This window comes from Tupaia chinensis, unplaced genomic scaffold (assembly GCF_000334495.1).
Source record: "Tupaia chinensis unplaced genomic scaffold, TupChi_1.0 Scaffold147038_1, whole genome shotgun sequence".
Taxonomy (NCBI): Eukaryota; Metazoa; Chordata; class Mammalia; order Scandentia; family Tupaiidae; genus Tupaia; species Tupaia belangeri.
The window spans coordinates 2,834,631-2,834,952 of NW_006206889.1; positions in this window are offsets into that span (position 1 = coordinate 2,834,631).

The following is a 322-nucleotide window of genomic DNA, read 5'->3' on the forward strand; positions in this document are numbered from 1 at the left end:
CGCGCTTTATCCCCCAAATCCCGGCGTGCGGGTTGGCCCGTGCGGGGTCACGTGGTTGCGCGCGTGCACGAGGCGCGCGCCCCGGGCATCGAGCGCGCGCACGGGAGCAGTGGTTCCCGGCGGCTGGAAGTGCGTCACAGGGCGGGGCACTGGGGCAAGGCCGGGCCAGGACGGTGCCCTGGCCCAAAGTTCCACCTGCCGTTCTCGGAGGCATCAGCCCGGTGCCAAGGCTACACTTCTCCGGAGAAGGGAGCTACACCCAGTGGCCATGAGTCCCGGTTGGGCAGCCTCGCCTCAGACAGGTGACTCTGGAACAGGTTCC